This window comes from Eptesicus fuscus, chromosome 11, assembly GCF_027574615.1.
Source record: "Eptesicus fuscus isolate TK198812 chromosome 11, DD_ASM_mEF_20220401, whole genome shotgun sequence".
Classification (NCBI taxonomy): domain Eukaryota; kingdom Metazoa; phylum Chordata; class Mammalia; order Chiroptera; family Vespertilionidae; genus Eptesicus; species Eptesicus fuscus.
The window spans coordinates 3,699,381-3,720,884 of record NC_072483.1 but is presented as its reverse complement, the minus strand read 5'-3'; positions in this window follow the sequence as shown (position 1 = coordinate 3,720,884).

Below are 21,504 nucleotides of genomic sequence, written 5' to 3'. Positions count from 1 at the left end.
AATATAGTTGTTTTTTTTTACATTCTTAATTAAATTCATCCCTAGGTGTTTGTTGTTTTTTATGCAATTTTAAATGGGATTATTCTTTTTAAAATTTCCTTCTGATAATTCACTATTGGTGTATAAAAAAGTAACTTATTTCTGGATATTTATTTTGTATCCTGCTGCATTGTTGAGATAATTTATCATGTGGAGTAGTTTTTTGTTTTGTTTTTGGAATCTTTAGGCTTCTCTATATACAGTATTAAGCCATCTGAAAATAATGACAGTTTTATTTCTTCCTTTCCAATTTGGATGCCTTATATTTCCTCCTCTTGTCTGAGTGCTGTGCTTAGAACTGCCAGTACTATGTGAATAAGAGTGGTGAAAGCAGATACCATTGTCTAGTTTCTGATCTTAAGAGAAACACTTTTACTTTTTGCCCATTGAGTATGATGTTGGTGAAGATTTGTCATATATGGCTTTTATTCTCTCAAGGTATTTCCCTCTATTCCCACTTTGCTGAGAGCTTTTTTATCATAAATTAGAGGCTCGATGCACAAAATTCATGCAAGGGGCTTGGCCCTAGCAGCCGCTGCAACTTGCCTTGGCCCTCGCAGCCCTGGCTTTGTCTGGAAGGTTGTTTGGAAGGATGTCCAGGTCATTCAGCTGTCTGGTCTAATTAACATATTATACTTTTATTATTATAGATTATTATAGATGGGTGCTGGATCTTATTCATTGTTTTTTCTGCATCAATTGATATAGTCATGTGATTTTTATCAATTTTTATGTGGTATAACATGATTTTTGATTTGCCAATATTGTAAAAACCTTGCATCCCCAGAATAAACAGACTTCATCATCTATATATATAAAAGCCTAAGTGACTGAATGACTGAATGACCAAATGACTGGTTGACCGGTCGCTATAATGCACACTGTCCACCAGGGGGCAGATGCTCAATGCATGAGCTGCCCTCTGGTGGTCAGTGCGCTCCCACAGCCAATCTCCCGTGGCCCCTCCCCCCAGCCAACCTCCCACCACCCCAATCACTGGTTAGGCTGATGGACCCCACCCATGCACAAATTTGTGCACTGGGCCTCTAGTGGTGTATATAATTTTAAATGTATTGCTAGATCTGGTTTGCTAATATTTTGTTGAGAATTTTGGCATCTATGCTTATAACAATTATTGACCTACAATTTTCTTGCTTGGTAGTGTCTTTATCTCATTTAGTAATTAGGATAATACAAGCCTCATAAAATGAGCTTGGGAGTCTTCCCTCTTCTTGAAATTTTAGAATAGTTTGAGAAGAATAGGTGCTAGTTTTTTGGGTTTTCTTTAGTTTTTGTTAAAATGCAACTGTGAAGCTATCAAGTCTAAGACTTTTGTCTGTTGAGAGTGTTTTGATTAATTCTTCAACTTCATTAGTTGTAATTCATCTGTTCAGATTTTCTGATTCTTCCTGATTCTGTTTTGGAAGATTGTATCTTTCTAGGAATTTATCCATTTCTTCCAGACTGTTCAATTTATTGGCATATAGTTGTCTGTAATATTTTCTTACAATCCTTACTATTTCTATGGTGTCAGTTCTTACTTCTCCTTCATTACGTGTGGTTAAAGTTTTGTCAATATTGTTTATATTTTCAGAGAATTAGCTCTTGGTTTCATTGATTGATTGGATATATTCTCTAGACTCCATTTTGTTTATTTCTCCTCTGATCTTTTTATTTCCTTCTATTCACTTTGGGCTCTACTTGTTTTTTTTTTACAAGTTCTTTTAAGTGTAAAGTTAGATTGTTCATTTGAAATGTTTCTTATTCCTTGAAGTAGGTCTGTAATGCTGTAATTTTCCCTCTTAGAAATCCTTCTGCAGTGTCCCCGAGATTTGGGGTTGTTGTGTTCTCATTTTCATTTGTTTTAAGGTGTATTTTTATTTCTTCCTTGATCTCATTATTAACCCATTCATTGTTTAGCAACATGCTATGTAGCCTCCATGTCTTTATGTATTTTTTTAGTTTTTATTTCTTATGATTAAGTTATGTTTTATATCATTACTAGAGGCCTGGTGCGTGAAATTTGTGCACCTTACTTCCAGCTGCCTGCCAGGGCCTCCCTTCCCCGGCTGCCAGCTGCTGGCAGGGGTCTTCCTTCATTCTGTGCCACCCCTGGTGGTCAGCTCACATCATAGCAAGCGGTCAAACTCCCGGTCTCCCAGTTGAACCCCCAATGGGACACTTTGCATATTAGGCTATTTTTGATGAAGACACTTGATATGATTTCAATCATCTTAAATTTATTGAGACTTAAATTTATCTTGTATGTAGTTTATTTTAGAAAATATTCCATGTATACTTGAAAAGAATGTGGAGTCTGCTGCTTTGTTGTGAAAAGCTCTGAAAATAATTAAATCCTTCTGATCAAGTGTCTGATTTAAGGCTGATATCCTTGTTGATTTTCTCTCTGGAAAGCCTATCCATCGATGTTAATCTGACTTTAAAATTTCTGTCTATGACTATATCACTGTCGATCTCTATCTTTATCTCCATCAAGATTTGCTTTACTAGTATATATTTAGGTGCTCCTCTGCTAAATGCAAAAATGTTCACAAGGGTTATATTCTCTTGTTTACTTTATTTTTTTGTAGTGTCCTTCTTAGTCTTTTATTATAGTCATTGTTTTAAAGTTTCTTTGTCTGATATAAGTATTGCTACCCCAGTTTGATTTTTTTTTTCATTTTTGTTTGCATTAAATACCTTTCTCCATCCCTTTACTTTTAGTCTGTGTGTATCTTTTGTTCTGAGGTGGGTGTCTTGTAGACAGCAAATATATGAATTTTGTTCTCATGCATTATGACACTGTATGTCTTTCTTAAAATTTTATTTATTTTAAAGAGATAGAGGAAGACAGAGAAAGGGAGAGAGATAAATTTGTTTTTCAATTTACTTATACATTCATTGGTTGATTCTTTTATGTGTACCTTAAACTATCCTAATATTTATTTATTTATTATTCATTCATTCATTCATTCATTTATTATTATTATTTATTTTTTATTTTTTTGCTGATCATGTTGAGTGTTTTCTGTTTCTTTTATTCATACTTGCTGATTTGATCATATGTTTCATCCAACCTACTGTTTATTTCTTTTAGTATATTTTTAATCTTAGATAGTGTAGTTTTCATTTCATACTAGTTATTTTTCATAGTTTCTATGGCCCTTTCCATGCTGCTGAAGTTTTCTTTAAGTTCCTTGGAGTTCTCAGGAAGTTCATTGAACATCCTTATAACTATTGTTTTGAATTCTACATCTAGTAAATTGCTTGCCTCCATTTTATTTAGTTCTTTTTTGTGAGATTTATCCTGTTCTTTAATTGGGGGTGTGTTTCTTTGTCTCCCCATTTTGGCTGCCTCTTTGTGTTTGTTTTTATGTCTAAGGTAGATCTGCTATGTCTCTGAGTCTTGATAAGATGGCTAATGTAGTAGGTTTCCTGTGGGATCCAGTGGCCCAGTCTCCTTGACCACCTGATCTGGACACTCTATGATTGTCCCCTTGTGTAGGCTGTGTGGACCTCCTGTGGTAATTGAGGCTTAATTGTTTTTGACAAGTTCATGCATGAGTTCAACCCTCAGGTTGGCTGATTGTGAGGATCAACCTTGACCACAGTGTATGAGTTATTGTGCAGGTGCTGACCACATGAAGCAAAATTCACCTCGGGAGTGTCTAGTACTTGCCAAGTTCTCCCTTTGAATATGTCACTGATGAAGCTAATTGGATTCTGCCCTGTTGTTGTCTGAAGATGGCCACTAGGTATATCTGTTCTGGGGCTTCTTGGGAGGGACTCTGTTGCAGGTTAATGTCAGACACTTGCCTGTGACTGGCCCTGGGAACCCTTTTTGGGGCTATATAGCTATGGCTTCCTGTGCTGGGCTGTGGTTTGTTGGAAGGACCAAGCTGCTTACCAATGCAGGCGTCCACCATCACTGACCTGGGGCAGGTCAGCAAAAGGCCCAAGGCATCCTGAGATCTGCCTTCAAATTTTTCCACCTGCCTGTTAGGCTCAGTCAACTAAAGCACATCTGGCAGTACTGGAGTTGCATGAGGTTAAGTTCTTAGTATGGCACCATGTAGGGGTGAGTGGTGTTCACCAGGTTCAAATTGATACTCGTTCAAATTCATTGCCAGTGCTGAGTCTGAGGCTACTCAGCAAATGTCCCAGAGTATATAAACTAACTGCCACCTATCAGGTGGGGCAGGACCTCAGTGACTCACCAGGGTGAGGCCAGAAGAGTTTATCAGGCACAAGTTGACCAAGATTTTGCCATGTGAAGGGAAAGCACTGTACCTGTCAGGCTTATGAGGAAAAAATGGCCCCAGTACTAGAGTCACACAACTCAGTCTATCTCAGATTCTGTCAGGAACCCGAGATCAGCTGGGTATGGTAGCTGGGAGTTAGGAGGGTGAGCTAATGGATCTCCTATGAGGAGGAGGTGATGTTCAGATTTAGTGAAAGGTGGGGGTGTGGCCCCTTCACCAGAGTCACAGAACCCAATCTGTCTCAAAATCTGCCCAGATCTCCTGGGAGCTTCTGCTTGCTAGCTTGCTAGCATGAAGATGGGGCCTCTGAGAGCCTGGAAGTTGGGCCTAGTGGATTTTCTTTAGGGGGAAGTACCAGTGAGATTTACAGAAAATTAGGGGGAATTGCACCTCTCCAAAAGACACACAACTCAGTCACCGATACACCCTGAGTCTGCCCAGACTTCTACACCCTGGCCAATTAGCTGACTCCTCAGAAGAGTGCAAGTTCTGCAGGTTGGGGTGACAGAAAATCCAGATGGAGTTATTGCATTTCTCCAGTCTGAAGACTCTAGTCCACTCCACCCTCCCTCTGCCAGAGCCCAGAGTGAGTGGCTGTGAATGTGCTTTTGGGCAGTGGTCCTTTAAGAGGGCACTTGTGTCTCTGTAAGAGCCCTGTTTCTCCCTGGTGCACAGAATCCTTGCGATTTTCACAGCCGGATGTTACATGGGTGCCCCTTCCCAGCCTTGGTGCTCTGGATTGGGGAGCCTGGCATGGAGTTCCGACCCCATGCTCCTCAGAGGGAACATTTGCAGCTGAGACATGTCGCTGGAATCTCAGACTCCATCCCTAGTAGGGGAGCCAATCCTTTTTGCATCTCTGCACTCTTACCAGTCTCTAAGTCTTGGTTAGAAGACTTCTTTTTAGCTCCTCTTCAGTTGGCTACTCAGGGTGATTGGTCTATATTTTAGTTGTAATTCCAGTTTGGTTATGGGAGGAGGTGAGTGTACCTTCCATCTACTCTGCTGCCATCTTATATTTCCTATCTTCCTTCAGTTTAGTGTTTCAGGTTTCTTTGGATGTATACCCCAAAGTGGAATCACTAGGTCATAAGGCAGTTCCATTTTTAATTATTTGAAGACCCCCCATACTGTTTCCATAGGGGCTGCATCAATCTACATTTCCACCAATAGTGTGCAAGGGTTCCTTTTCTCCACCAACACTTGTTTGTTTTATTGACCACAGCCATTCTGATAGGTGTGAGGTGATAGTTCATTGCTGTTGCTATCTAGTGCTCACCTCTTCTCACCTGCAATATCTCAATATTGAGGGCAGAAGAAAGGAGAAAATGATTGTGGAGCATATGCGAAGTGCCAGACAGTGGCATATGGTCTTTATACAGCTTAAGTTATTAACTGTCTGTCCCTCTCCCCTTCCCACTCTTGTGAATTGCTGAGACATTATCTTCTCTATATCTACCAAAGTGTCTGGAAATAGTAAGATCAGTAAGTATGGGTAGTGTGATAAATTTATAGAACTAATAATCTTGAGAATAAAAATTAAGGAACTCTGGGAATTGTGAAGTGACATGGCAGTCCTCAAGCATATTTAGGATACTTATTTTCAGAGTAATCTATAAATTAAGCTAAGAACAATAGTACTTTTCAAGTGTGTTTAATGATGTTCAGTTTCACTGTAGTGTTGGGTAAAAAAATGATGGCATGACACAATAAGATTAATATTTGTTGGGTTAAACAAATTCAGACATATTTATTTGATGCAGAATGTCTCAGACTCTTTATTTTGCTACTGTGTATGGTATACTTTAAGTGAATATACATTTCCTATATTATTTTGACCTTAGGGAATCATTGGAAATAGTGTCCTCTAGAGCACAAATTAGAAAAGTTTTCTGTAGTGAATGAATGAAGGTCTAGCTCAGTGGAAACCCTAATTTATAGGGAAGCATTTAGATCAGAGTTGAAGTCTGATTTGGTACTAGGAAAGGTTACAGGAACAAACTTACTCATTTCCAATACTGGACTGATGTCAGTGAGCATAATAGAAGGATTTTCATTAAGCTCCTAACTTTATCAACACTATCTGGTTTGTTTGTAGAGCTAAGTATGCAGCAAGGATAGGTATATGGTTTTATAGTTCAAAGAATGAGTGAGGATGGTGAGCGGTGGACAAGAAGTGATTAACAAAGCAGTTTAAGTAAAGATAGTTTCTGTATTTTAAATTATATTTAAGTAATAATTACCTTCTGTTTCTATATCACAAATTATTTTTTGTTCCTAAAAGTTAATCTTTATTTCTGATGTTTAAATAATGAAAATATATGCCTACTCTTGGGTTGAAATTAGTCAGATTATTTTTTTACTACTTAAGTTACTATATTAAATACTGATTATTATACAATGATGTCAATAACAGATATATCCCTTGATAGTTTAAGTGTTTTTCCTCCAAAGGAAGAATATGTTATCTGGTAAGCCAATTACTATTTTTAATCCTGTAAATAAAGGTGTGGGCTGGACACTTTGCATGTAATCCTCTTAATAAATCTATGATGTATTATTTATATTTAGTTGTAGAAAGATAGTGACTTACCTACATTGACACAACATTTTATTGATGAAGTAAGGAGCTATATGAAGACGTTTTCTATAGAGAGTAATATTTAAACATTTGAAATGCAAATAAGATGGTTACAGGCATAGCAATAATAAAATGCAGTTATAGGAACCATGGAAAATGTATCTACAACTTTATTATTTTTCAGTTATCAATCAGTCAGCCAGTTATGCTTTAGAATAGTGAATCTACAAGTTTAGTGACAAACATTATACATCCTTGTTTAAAATTTCATATTCTAGGACTGAAAACAAGAAAGTCTGATTCTATAGATCTGGATGCATTTTAATAATAAAATTATATGCTTAGATTTCAGACATCACAAACAATTTTGTTGAAAGTGTAGACAGACCACTCAGAGTCTCACATTTTACTTAATATAAAACATTGTCAAAAAGCTCTTCAAACATTAAATGAAATAATGTATGTGAAGTGCTTAATATAGTATGGTGACATTCAGGGGCCATAAAAAACTTAGTTCCTTTTTTGTCTAAGTATTTAATGACCACTGGCTACAGAAGACCAATATTTTTTTCTGGACCTATAGTGATAAGTGGGACAAAGACATAGTGTGGTTTTTGCAGAACTGAGAATTTCCTGGGGGAAGCACGGGGGATGGAGAAGGACATGCTTGCCCCTTCCACTGTCCTCTGCACACATGTTATGACAACTCCATTCTCTTAGTGGTTCAGGCTAGAGGCCTTGTCGTCAGTCTTGATATTGCTCTTTCTTTCACACTCCACATCTGACATAGCTGTGATATATTCACAGTCCAACCCCCACCAGTCTTTCAACTGCCCCCACCTTGACCACAACTAGTTGTTCTTGCTCGCATGCAGTCTGTTTTCACAGGGCAGCCGGAATTATCTTATGAACTATGTCAGCTGTCAGATCATGCCACACCACTGCTCAATTTCCTCCACTCTCCCCATATACTCAGAAATAAAGCCAAAGTCATTAATTTTTTAAATGGCTGGCCACACTTCCTCTCTGAATTCATCTTCAGCTTTCTTTAGCTCCCTGCCCCAACCATGCCCTTCTCCTGCTGCCCTCAGATAGGCCCAGCCGTATCCCGCTCAAGGCTGTAGCATCTGCTCTTCTCTCTGACTGGAATGCACTCTCTCTCAGATACCTGAATGGCATACTTTTTTATCCTCTTAAAAGTCTGAGTACCCTATTTAAAATTGAGACTCTTCCACCTCTGATACTCACTATTTCTTTTCCTGGCTTAGCCCTTCCCTAGTAATTGTCAGTTAAAGCAAATACTTTTTTTGTTTACTAATTGTTAATTTTTCTCCCTCTTCCCACTAGAACATAAACAAACAAGAGTAAGGATTTTTGTCCATTTAATTCATTGACCTATTACTAGTACATGCATAGAACCACACACACAGTTATCACACAATAAATATATGAAAGAATACATAAATACCAATACATGTAATAAATAATAAACAAAGTAAGTTATTGGTGTCCAGTATATTTAAGGTATTATACTTGAGACTCTAGTCATAACAATAATTCTTTGAGTTAAGTATTTGCAAAGTAGGCATTTAGAAATGAAAATCAATTCAAAAATGTCAAAAATATTGAGTGTCTTTTGTGATAGTAAGTAGTAAGACAGGTATCTGAAAGAAGACCCATTTAGTCCCAAAGCTCATGCTGGCTTTTCTGAAGGAAGTTATCTCTAATAGCCTTAAGAAGATCCTGGTCATATTGTATGGTCACAGAGAGGCAATATCTAAGTCCGCTGGTCTGATAAATTCATTTAATTAACTTTAACAGAAGTTACATATTTGGGACAAAATATATTTAGGATAAGATATCATTGTCAAATTAAGTCATGTTCACAAAATCTTATGTATTTTTAAATAATATTGGCAAAAATTTTTATTAAATACTAATAAATTCTGTACATTGCTAAATCTGTATCTCCATTTGGGTTAATTAACAGAGTCAAGCATTAATGTCATCAGAAGTTAATTAACTTTAACAGAAGTTACATATTTGGGACAAAATATCATTGTCAAATTAAGTCATGTTCACAAAATCTTATGTATTTTTAAATAATATTGGCAAAATTTTTATTAAATACTAATAAATTATGTACATTGCTAAATCTGTATCTCCATTTGGGTTAATTAACAGAGTCAAGCATTAATGTCATCAGAAGATTGTTTTACAAGCTCACCATTGCTTCACTATTCAATAACTGTGCTTGATTGACTAAAGTTTTATATTAGTATGTATTTACTAAATATTTCATTAACGATATAATCAGGGGCTTATAAGTTATGTCTGTTGAAGCTTATGTAGGTTTGACTGACTGAACTAGGCAACCCATATGCCAATATTCTAATCTACCTGTTTTCAAACATACTAGGTTAATTTTATATAATACATCTTTATGGAAGTTATCTCTCACTGAAATTCCTGCCTCCTTCTTTTATCTCTTCCCAAAATTTAGGGTCTTCCAAGGCTCAGTTATCACATTCTTATTATCTATAAACTTCCTTTGTTTTTTGAAAATTCACATTAATATCCTCTTTATTTTTAGTTACATATAATGGTTTTCCCTCAGTTTACCACCTATTTACCCATATTTATTCATTAAATTTATTGAGTTCCTACTCTATATCAAGCTCAGAATTCTTTCAGATGCAACTATGAATATGACATAATCCCAACTCATATGAAATGTACAGCTATTGGGTGTGTTTAATTTTCTTCACTGAAACATTGCTTTGACATCTACAATACTCTATACTCATATTCAGAATGTAAAGATAAATAAAATATAGTAATTGATGTTCAAGAGTCTGCAGTCTAATGGATGAGAAAGGCACATAAATCTATGATCACTATATGATGTGGTCAGTGCTATAACTGAAATAAATACAGAATGATGACAGAACAAAAAGAAAAAGCACAGAACCCATTTGGGGATGGTGAGCCAAGAAAAGAAAGAGAAGATGATTACTTGAACTGGCCATAAAGGGGTTATATGAGTAAGTCCAACCAGGCCTGACGAGGTAGGATGGTTTCACTGGTTGTTTTTTGTTTTCCTCTCCAACATTAACAGATATTAAGATTTGAAAGAACAAGAACTATAGTCTGTCTCAAATGGAAGTACAATATGAATTTAGTGTAAAGTTTCAATTACATTTTTTGACTGAGTGTATTAAGTAAGGGACAATTATATACTATTCAAGGCTCTTGCCTTAGTTCTTTGAAGACACAGTTAACAAAAGTTAGACTGTACTTTTGTCCCTATGTGGGCATCAGAGACAAAAATGGGGAAAAATTCTTTTCTGCTTCTCTATTGTGCCAACATATGTTGTAGAAAGAATGACAGAAAAAACGAACAAGTCAGTATAATATTTGTTGTCTACATTTCTGACATTTTAAAAATTCTTCCCACCTTGGCTTCAGTTCTGCTTTCCCCCTTCACTGACCCCACGGGTGAGCTAATTTCTTTGCAGTGGTGCTTTCCTGTCATCGGAGGGGTTTTCCTAGTGGGTCAATTCCAGCACAGCATCTGATGATGCATGGGGGAAGAAAAATAAATCTAATCCCCAACACACTTGGCAGCACAGAGCCTTAGAAAAGACTCCAAGGTGAGAATATGTCCCTAAAATACCTCACCATTATGTTACAGTCCTTTCACTTGTCCTCAATGGCTTCCGTTGCTGCCTGTGCTGTGGAGTCAGGAGGCAGAGGTAGGTTCTGGCTAAGGAGCTAATTAGTTGTGTTGTCCTTAATCAGCTACTTGACCTCTCCAGGTCTCAAAATTCCTTTTTTATAATATGAAGATATAGTTTCTGAGACTGTAATTATGAATTATATGAAAATTTCTCTAAAAGATACATTCCTAGTCTTTGTGTTCTCAGCCTGTCTCTCTTGCTTAGCTATTAGGTGTGGCAAGATTTTTAGGGTGAAAAAAGCTATTTAATTTGGTAAGGCTCTTCTTAAGTGTCTTTTCCTTTAGAATGCCCGTTGAGACTCTCTGAGATGATTTCCCTCCTTGGTATCTTCTGAAGGACATTTTGGATTGTAATGATGTATCTCTTTGTCAGTACCCTCAGCTGTGTTGTAAATGCCTTAGCATGGGAAAGGAGACTCTTCATCACATCCTAATATTGATAGCTTAGTAGCTGCTCCATACATATTTCATAAATGAACAAATGAATGAACATGTTACCTGCACATTAAACATATATTGCATACATTGTGATGTCTCTCCATTATAAGAATAAGTATTTTATATTTTGTTAGTTCCATTTTAACTTCATTATCATAATATTGTAATATTGCTAATTTAGATAGTATTTAATTTAATTTATTTTTTTTCATCATCATTTCTCCCCTCTATGCCCTCTTCTACCTCTTCCCATCCCCCTTCACTCTTATAATCACCACAATGTTCTCCATGCCCCGTGGTTGGCAAACTGCGGCTCGCGAGCCACATGTGGCTTTTTGGCCCCTTGAGTGTGGCTCTTCCACAAAATACCACAGCCTGGGCAAGTCTATTTTGAAGAAGTGGCGTTAGAAGAAGTTTAAGTTTAAAAAATTTGGCTCTCAAAAGAAATTTCAATCATTGTACTGTTGATATTTGGCTCTGTTGACTAATGAGTTTACCGACCACTGTCCATGCCCATGAGTTCTATCTTTCTTTTTTAACTTTTTTGCTCAATCCCTCCACCCCAACTCCCCCACCCCAACCTCAGAGATGTCTGCCTGTTCTCTATCTATGAGTTTGTCTCTATTTTGCTTAGTAGTTCAGTTTATCCATTAAATTCCATATATAAGTGAGATCATATGGTATTTGTCTTTCTCTGATCAGATCATTTCACTTAGCATAATGTTCTCTAGGTCTAGCCATGCTTTCACGAAGGGTAACATTTTCTTCCTTTTTCAGCAGAGTAGTATTCCACTGTGTATTTAGATAGCTTTTAAAAAATTTAGGGTATACTCAACATGGGCCATTGGTCACTAACCAGTATATGTGTCTTTAGTATCAAATTTACATCAAAACTATACCAGTTGAGCTGAATTCTGTAGATTAAAAAATACATATTTTGTTGCTTTCTATGTTGTTGGTGATGATTTTGTAGAAGACTCTATGGTTGTTCAACAAGAAGCAGCAAAGCTCTCAGTCATTCCTCACCTTGTTGTATACTCAGAGAAGGAAAGTTTCTCTTATTCTGCCATTTAACTTCTATTCATCCTTTAGATCTCAGCTCAGGCATCACTTCCACAAGGAATACTAGGAGGTGGCTGGGGGTGTGGACTCTGGATTGATTATTTTGTGTTTAAAAATCATGTTCTTAAAAGGAGGAAGGAAGTGATAAGGGAGGCATAAGGCCAAAGCCAGGAGACTCGGTTGAAGTATCAGGTTGTCCCAGAGTGGTGAATGCATCCAGCATATGCATGCAGAGCAGATGCTAATGCATCATTTACAGAAGCTAGAAACATGGTTAATGCACCACTGCTGTCCACTGGAAATAAGTCAAGTCAGTTGAAGGGCAACTGAGACTGAACACCCAGATTCCCAATCAATTCAAAGTTTTCATTTACTTTTGTTAAAAAATTCTTTATTGTTGAAAGTATTACATATATCTCTCTTTTCCCCCATTAACCTCCCCCCCACCACTCCTGCCTCAGCACTGGCCCTTCATGGGCATGGAAATCATTTAAAATATTTTATTTTATACCTTTTTTGATTTAATAAACTATATATTGTGAAGAGAAGAAACAAAATTATAAAATTATAATTATAATTATAAATACAATTATAAAATTATATCTTTATTTCTTAACTTATTTAATTCCCACAATATCATTGTGACATATTAAATCAATATAGCAAATGCAGACACTGAAGCTCAGAATAGTTAAATGATTTATCCCAAACTCACATAATAAGCAGCTAGTGTAGGCCAGATGTAAAATCTGTTTTTGCATAGCATTCTAGCTCCTGCATTCTGCTGTTGCAAACAAATAGACGACATATGCTCTCTTAGCATGCAGAACATTCTCTGCCTTTGGTGAGTGGTGCTTTTAGGGAGCTATTTTAAATGAAATAGACTATTCAAATGACTTTAAAATATCACTCTCATTCACAAAGAATGTGGAGTCCATCTGGGAGACAAGGTATGTATGTGACTTTTATTATTAAATTATCGGTTATTCACATATGGTAGAAGAGTAAAACTATATGTCATATTGAAATTAGTGCAAAAGATCTTTCTTTTAGAAATTGTATTAAATGATGCTTGGTGGAGGAGGGGCAACTCTAGGCAACTAAGTTTTCTCTAGTCTAGACAAAGGAACAAAGATTAATGTCTGAATAAATCTCTGCATTAGAAATGAATGGACTGGAGCATGCAGATTAAGAGAGAAGATTAACACAGAAGGAGAGACGAGGACATGCAAGACTGTCTGAATTTGGGAAATACGAGTGGATTTTTAATACAGAAATGTTTAATATTGAATTGAAAGTTGTATGCATTGCTGCAATATAATCTGTCCATATCCCCAAATTTCCAGTAGAATTTGATGGCAGTTAAGAGAAAGACTGTAAAATCAGGGCTGATCAGAAGGGGGAAATTGAGAATAAAACTGAGCTGAAACACAAGTTATGGATCCAGCAGAGACAAGAACTCAGTACCACAATGAATGTGAACCATAACACTGCAGGGAGTGTAGGGACATTTCCACTGGAGATGGAATAAGAGCACACAATGCAGTGCGGACTGCAACGATGGGCACATTGGCATCAGAGTTAACCTATTTTTCTGTAACCTTAGCAAAATTCCATAAATTTTATTACGAATTTTAAATGCGTAAAGGTGAATTCAGTTCTTCAGTTGCCTTCTGCCCTGTCAAGTTTCTCCAGACATAATACTGGATGAAAGTGAATAATAATAGTGAAATATGCACTTCTGCATCATCTCAACAGCCTGTCTGGAATCCAGAACTGTTCTATGAAAATGTATCTCTCCTCACTAAAGCAAGTTATCAGGTGAAAGGAACTCTGCCCCTTTTTCTACTAGACTAGAGGTCTGCCAGAGCAGGCTGTCTGCTTCCTGAGGATAAGGACCATCCTATTCATTGCTGAATCCCAGTGCCAGGCAGAATGGCAGGTGTCTGGCAGAGTGAACACTGAACAGTGGTTGAATTCAATTATGTTGGAGTTGGGTGAACTTGACTGACCAAATTTAAGATAGAATTCTACTCCTTCTGAGTTGCTAAGTATAAACAACAAAAACTTGATCTTTTTCTCTAGTATATTTGTTCAAAGGAACATTTTGAAGCTTATTCAAAGACAGGCCAGACTATTCCTTGAAACTAGTTTTTGTTGTTTATAATTTAATTTATTGTTAATAAAATATTATAATTATCTCTAGGTATCATTTATGGCTGTAAACTTTTAAAATTTCAAAACCTAACCCTTAGTGTATGAAGGAGGCTGTCAGTAACTTATGTACTATTCACTCCATTTAAAAGTCTCGGTACTAGAGAAAGACAGTGTGTGCACGCTGCTACTTCCTCTGAGCTCTGGCTTTTCAAACAGCAGAGAGGAGCAGCTCAGGGGTCTCTTTCAGCTGCTCAGTAGGGGTCATTTCCTTTGAGCTGGCCATCATTTAAGAATCTCTAGCCAGGCTGTTTGCTTAAAGAAACTTGGCTGAGTTATGACCAGCCCAAGGTGCTGTGCTCTATGATGTTTTTCAGTCACCATTTCATTAAATAAGCTCATTTGCTTCCTAGGTACTCTGCATTTATTTCAGAATCAAATTAGTTTCTATTTTTATTTTATTAGTATCAATATTTGGTAACAATTTATAGAAAGAGGCTCTAGGACCTGAAAAATTAATATTGACATTATAAAAAGCTAAATGTATAATATTTAAAGGGACCACTTACTTTAATTTTGAGGCATATGTCATGAAAAGTGTGTGGACACTTCTGCTTTCAAAGCCATTGCACGCCATGCATTACCTGTGATGTCTGTGCATGGGTTGGTTCATTGTCTCAGCCTTGATTTATCTATAAGAAAAGCAGGAGTAATAATCATTAACTAATAATAAGTTTCTAAAAGTACCAAGGTAATATGTGAAGAGGATGATCAGTAAATGGTGATTACTATAGTCATTGGTTATAAACATGGGTTGAATTTTAATTACTAAATATCTTAGCTAATCTGGGTCAAATGATTTGTTTGGGTTTCTTTTCTATGCATCACATTTTTTTGCACAGACTAAATCTGTTGATAGAGAGGATAGACCTTCAGAGACAGGAAACTAATATTTATTCAGTAATAATTTTATACCATCCTCTTACTTTAAATGTATTATCATCATGTTTATCAAAAATTATTCAACATTAAGGCCGCGCCCCTGGGTCCAGGTGAGGCCACGCGCCCCTGGATCCGGGTGAGGCTGGGTCCCGGGTCCGGGTGAGGCCGTGCACCCCTGGATCCAGGTGAGGCTGGTCCCGGGTCCAGGTGAAGCTGGATCCCGGGTCCGGGTGAGGCCACGCGCCCCTGGGTCCGGGTGAGGCCACGCGCCCCTGGGTCCAGGTGAGGCTGGATCCCGGAACCGGGTGAGGCCGCACACACCTGGGACCGGGTGAGGCCACGCGCCCCGGGGCCTGGGTGATGCTGGGTCCCAGGTCCGGGTGAAGCCGCGCCCCTGCGTCCGGGCGAGACCAAACCAGAGGAAGTCGGACCTGCATTACCACCATTTGTCCACCATCCAGAGCTGAAAAGTCAGTGCTGACATGTACACATAAGGAACTGGTGGACATTGAAATTGGGTCTCAAAAGAACTGTTGGTCCAGAAAGAAACTTACTACAGACTGATTCATTTGCCTGTCAGCATAACTATTATTGCTCGTCTCACATTCGGTTCTTATAAGTGTATTTCTAGTGACACATGATCTCGCTCATGTCGGGCCTCAGAGGGAGGGTAGGAGAGGGTGGGGGTCGGGGGGAGAGATCAACCAAGGGACTTGTGTGCATGCATACGAGCCTAACCAATGGTTAAGGACAACAGGGGTGTGGGGGCATCCATGGGGAGGGGTGGGGGATGGGAATGGGGGGATGAGGACAAATATTTGACACCTTAATCAATAAAGAAATTTAAAAAAAAATTATTCAACATTAGATGTCCACCGTTGTAATAATATTTCTATGTGTATGACATCATTGATTACTCCTCTAACCTTTGTATCTCTGGTTCGCAGATGAGGAAACTAAAGCGCTATGCAGTTAAATTAGTAGGAAATAGATTTGGGAGTTGAGGCAAGTCTGCCTGACTCTAAATTAAGCATGATTACTGCAGCTAGAAATGTACTGAGCACATTTTTCTGTCAAACACCCTTCCAAATAATTTATGTGAATTACTTACTGATCCTTGTAACAAATCATTTGAATCAATTACTATTGTTATAAGCTAATTTAAACATGAAGAAAATAAGGTACAGAGACGATAAGTAACATTGCCAAGGTCACACAAATACAAATTATAATTTAGGGAGTTGATCTTGAACAGTCTGACTCTAACATTTAAACTCCACTGAGTTCTGGGGAAGCAACGGCTTTTACCATGTTACTTTGTGAAGACTTTTCTGCCCCTAAATTTCTCTAAATCTATGCTGTCTATAATATCAAACACTCAGTGATTAGATTCCTATAATTTTTCCTCCTTAAAATATTAATATTTCAAGAGCTATATATTAGTAAGAACTCTATTTCCATGAATCAGAAAATTAGACCTCAAGAATATAGGAAAAATGGCAGATAAATCAGTAAATCCTGTGCAAGCAGTCCAAGCAAAGTGAGGCAGTGTCTGAGATCTTAAACTACCTCCTATTTGCATCAGAATTTTGGCACATGTAATGGGGATAAGCAAGTACAGGCATAACTCATTTTATTGTGCTCTGATTGAAGATCAAATCAGCCACAACCTTCCCTTAGGATAAAGCTTAATCCAGAGAAAGACCCCAATTCTTTTCAATTCTTTGAAAGCTAAGGGAGGTGAGCAAGCTGCAGAATAGAAGTGTGAGGCTAACAGAAGTTAATTCATGAGATTTCGGGAAGAAGCCATCCACATAACAAAATGCAAGGTGAAGCAGGAAGTCCTGATGTAGAAGCTGAAAGTTATATAGAAGATCAAGCTAATATAATTAGTAAAGATGGCTACACTAAACAACAGATTTTTAATGTAGACAAAGCAGCCTCATGTTGGAAGGAGATGCTATCTAGGGTTTTCATGGCTAGAAAGGAGAAGTCAATGCCTGGCTTCAAAGGGTTAAAGGACAGGCTGACTCTATTGTTTAGAATTATTGCACCCGGTGACTCTACATTACTTACTGTATTTGAAACCCTAGGGCCCTTCAGAATTGTGCTAAATCTACTCTGTGCTCTGTAAATGGAACAACAAAGCCTCAATGATGGCACACCCATTTACAACCTGGTTTACTGAATAGTCATGCCCACTGTTGAGACCTACTGCTCAGGAAAAGGGTTTCTTTCAAAATACTCCTACTCACTGACAAGGCACCTGGCTATCCAAGAGCTCTGAAGGAGATGTGCCCTGAGATTGATGTTTTCACTCCTGTTAACCCAGTAGCCATTCTGCATCCCATGGATCAAGGAGTAATTTCTACTTCTGTGACTATTACTTAAGGAATATATTCCATAAGGCTATAGATGGTATCCCTCTAATGGATTTGAACAAAATAAATTGAAAACATACTGAAAAGGATTCACAATTCTAGATGCTATTAAAAACATTCATGATTCATGGGAAAAGTAAAAACATCAACATTAATAGGGGTTTGGAAGAAGATGATTCCAACCCTCATGAATTACTCCAACCTTCCAAAACTCTGGTGCAGGAAGTAACTGCAGATGTGGTGGAAATAGCAAGGGAACTAGAATTAGAAGTGGAGCCTGGAGATGTGACTGCATTGCTAAAGTCTCATGATAGAACTTTAACGATGAATAGCTGCTTCTTATGGATGAGCAAAGAAAGTGGGTTTTGATATGAAAGTTACTCCCAATGAAGTTACTGTGAAGATTGTTAAAATGACAACAAAAGATTTAGAATATTACATAAAATTATTTGATAAAACAGTGCCAGGGTTAGAGAGGATTAACTCCAATTTTGAAAGAATTTCTACAGTGGGTAAAATGCTATCAAACAGCATCACATGTTACAGAGAAATCTTCTGAGAAAGAGTCAATTGATGTGGCTAACCTCATTGTCTTATTTTAAGATATCCTCACCCTGGTCAGTGTGGCTCAGTTTGTTGAGCATCATCCCACACACCTAAAGGTCTCCAGTTGGATTTTCAGCATGCGGGAGGCAGCTGATTGATGTTATGCTTTGACATTGAAGTTTCTCTCTCTCTCTCTCCCTCTCAATTCCTCTCTCTCTAAAATTAATCAAAACATTTAAAAAATAAAAAGAAGAAATTGTCACAGCCACCCTAATCTACAGCAACCACCCCCCTGATCAGTCAGCAGTTATCACCATCAAGGCAAGACAAGGCTCAGAAAATAGCATGTATCTCTTAGGTATGCCTCGACAACAGTAAGGGGAGAAGTACTTTCTTTAGGAATGAGTTCTGCAAAAGACCTCAGAAACATGTGGATCTAACCAAGAAATGCATTTTATACTAATTCTGTTGGGAAAGGTGGGGTGGGAATAACTAGTGGGCATGCTGTTTCTTTAAAGGTTTTTCTAAAATAAAAATAAATAAGAGCAAAAGTCAGAGAACTATTATGTATACCTCTTAGACATCACTTCAAATAGCCCTATTTAAAGCTTTGATTTTTTTTTTTTTTTTCTGAAGCAGGTAGGAGGCAGGATTGCTAAAGTCCTTTCCACAATGGCCTAATCAGTACCCTTCAAGTGTCATTGTTGCTAAGTATCAACTGTAGAAGGAATTATGTAATTTACTTTATTAACAGACAGAAAAACAGGCAGAGTTACCTCTCCTTAAAAGATGGTAACTTGGATTAATAATGGAACAGCTCTGTATATGCCTGAATTTCACCCCTGAGAGTTTTATTTGACTGCTTTTTCACAATGACCCTTCAAACTATGAACACTGGCGGGGGAAACGTCTCTTTATGCCCCATCACCAATCCCACATTGCTGCCCGTGTGAGCCCAGAGGGGAGCAGGACAGAGCAGCAGGGCTATATTGAGCCTTCACATTAAGCACTTTCATAATGATTTGGGAAATTGAAAGTTTAGATCTTAGATCTTTAGTCGCTGGGAAGCAGATGAGCTATCAAGGAATTGAATCAGACATGGATGTCAAGAAGCGATTATACAGATAGAATTTGTTATATACAATCCAGTACCTATTATCTGGCAAATGACTGCTTTGCACTGCCGCGGACACAGAGGGGAGCAGGCTGGGCGATCCAACAGGCTCCCTGGTGGAGGCCCGCGTGGCCCTTGCTCCTCAGCCTGGAGTGAGCGCCCTGGCCTCCTCTGAAGGCACTGAACATTGTACTGCTACAGTTTTCCTATTGCCACCAACCAAATACACACTTTCACATGCCTTTTTTATTCTGCTTTTCTTTTGAAATATAAGTCCAGACTGGGGGGGGGGGTGGTCTTACATTTAAGGCTTATGAGTTAAATATTACTCACAGAGTTATTTTGTTTACCTAATATACTGTTTTTTGGCATTTGAATGCTATTAGGTGGGAAACCCATTCTTTATAACATTTTAGGAGTTCTCTATGTTATCTTATTATTAATTCCTAACAGATATATGATTTGTAAGTATTTTCTCAAGTTCTGTGCATTGCCTTTTTATTTTTTGGTAGTGTCCTTTGACGTGGAATTTTTTTAAATTTTGATGAGGTCCAATTTGCCTATATTTCCTTTTGTTGTCTGTACCTATGAAATCATCTATAATAATAAAAGCATAATATGCTAATTAGATTGGACATCCTTCTGGACAACCTTCCGGATGAAGCCAGAGCTGAGAGGGAAGCCCGGGTCCCAGGTGCCAGAGGAAAGCTGGTGCCCGCAGCCGGGGGAAGGAAGGTCTACTCTTGCACGAATTTCGTGCATCGGTCCTCTAGTATTTAATAAATTATTACCAAATACATGTCATAAAATGTCCTCTTTATGTTTTAGTCTAACAGTTTTATAGTTTTAGTTCTTACATTTAGGTCTTTAATACATTTTGAATTTTATTTATGTATTTATTTTTGTTAGTGTAAGGGCTCAACTTAATTTTTTTTGCATGTAGATATATAGTTTTCCCAGCACAACTTATTTAAAAAGATATTCTTTCCCCATTTAATGCAACTCTTGATGAGAATCATTTGTCCCTAAGTATGAGGCTTTTCCCCGAGGCTTTGCTGTCTATCCCACGGGGCTGTGTCTTTTTCATGCCAGCAGCACACTGTTTGGATCACTAGTTTGTAGTAAGTTTAGAAATCAGGTGTGAGGCCTCCAATTTGTTCTTTTTCAGGGTTATTCTGGATATTCAGCTTTCCTTGAAACTCCACATAAATGTTAAAATGGATATTTCTATTCCTGCAAAAAACATTATAATTTTTCTAGGTTTAGCATTGAATCTATAGATCATTGGGGTATTATTGACATCTTAGCAACATTAACTCTTCCAAACCATGAATACTGGATTTTTTATTTATTAATGTCATCTTTAAAATGTCTTTCAACAACATGTATATTTTTAGTGTATAGGTATGCCTTACTGGTTTAATTTACTCCTAAATACTTTATTTCTGTTGATGTTATTGTAAACGAAATTTTATTTAATTTTATTTTTGAACTATTTATTGTTAGTGTATAGAAAGGCAACTGAATTTAGTGTGTTGATTTTGCATCCTGTAATTTTTTAGAACTTATTACTTCAAAAGTTGTGCTTATGTGTGTAAAATGTTTAGTTCTACATATAAGATTATGTTATTTTCAAATAAACATATTTTACTTACTTTCAAATTTAATTTAAAAAAATGTTTATCTTGCCGAAACCGGTTTGGCTCAGTGGATAGAGCGTCGGCCTGCGGACTGGAAGGTCCCAGGTTCGATTCTGGTCAAGGGCATATACCTTGGTTGCGGGCACATCCCCAGTAGGGGGTGTGCAGGAGGCAGCTGATCGATGTTTCTCTCTCATCGACATTTCTAGCTCTCTATCCCTCTCCCTTCCTCCCTGTAAAAATCAATAAAATATATTAAAAAAAATGTTTATCTTGACTAATTGATTTGGTTAGTACTTCTATTACTAAGTTGAATAAAACTAGAAAAGCAGTCACCTTTGCCTTGTTCTTGATGACAGCTAAGCCATCTTTTAACCCTGATTATAATGTTGGCTGTGAGTTTTTTTTAAATGTCCCTTATCATGTTGAAGAACTTTTCTTTTTTTATGTTATATGGAGTGTTTTTAATCAGGAGAATGTGTTAAATTTTGTCAAATGCTGTTAGGCACAACTGGTTATATTGTTGTTAAATCTATATTGGTCTACTTATTAGTGAAAATAGGGTATTGAAATCCTCTTTTACTATTGTAGAACTGTCCAATAACC